The 735-nt window shown below is 66.3% G+C and overlaps 1 long non-coding RNA gene across 1 annotated transcript; it reads left to right on the top strand.

The window, feature by feature from the left end:
- The first annotated feature begins 316 nt into the window (after positions 1 to 316).
- LOC113980110 lies at positions 317 to 716 on the top strand. Its single transcript, XR_003538068.1, has 3 exons — positions 317 to 403; positions 508 to 553; positions 667 to 716. It is a non-coding gene; the product is annotated as an uncharacterized LOC113980110 (long non-coding RNA).
- Positions 717 to 735: the final 19 nt, after the last annotated feature.

The raw sequence follows: 735 nt of genomic DNA on the forward strand, positions 1-735 counted from the left end.
ACAGGGATAGGGATGGGGTTGGGAGCAAGGAGATTTGGATGTGGGTGGGGTCAGAGAAAAAGAGATGGGGACAGAGGGGGGACTGAGAATGGGCTAGAGGGATGGGGATGGGTTTTGGGGCAGGGATGGGGTTGGGGACAGGGATGGAGTTGGGAACAGGGACACAGGGATGGGGACGAGGACAGGGATGCAGAGATGGTGACAGGGACACAGGGATGGGGATGAGGACAGGGATACAGGGATGGGGACAGGGACCCAGGGATGGGGACAGGGACCCAGGGATGGGGACAGTGCCGGGGGTGTCCCAGCCTCACTGACCCCCCCTCTCCCGGCAGACCTACGGCAGTGGGATGCGCCCCCCCCCCAGCTCGCTGGCCGGTCCTGGCATGCCTGCCATGAACATGTAAGACCCCCCCGGTGCCCCCTCTGTGCCCCCCATGCCCCCCCCGGGGCAGGGGGTGCCCCAGGACCAGCAGGACCCCCCTCACTGTCCCCGTTGCCTTGCAGGGGTCCCGGTGGCCGCGGGCCCTGGCCCAACCCCAACGCCAACTCTGTAAGTTATAGAGGGGGGGTAACACCTTGGGGGGGGTCCTGGGGCCATGGGGGTGCTGACCCCGTGCCCCCCATGCTGACCCTGTGCCCCGACCCTCCTTTGTCCCCCCTCAGATCGCCTACTCCTCCTCATCCCCTGGGAACTACGTGGTGAGTATCGGGGGACACTTTAAGGGGGGGGGG

The sequence above is a fragment of the Neopelma chrysocephalum genome, unplaced genomic scaffold, assembly GCF_003984885.1.
Source record: "Neopelma chrysocephalum unplaced genomic scaffold, ASM398488v2 Primary Assembly neopelma1_92336, whole genome shotgun sequence".
Taxonomy (NCBI): domain Eukaryota; kingdom Metazoa; phylum Chordata; class Aves; order Passeriformes; family Pipridae; genus Neopelma; species Neopelma chrysocephalum.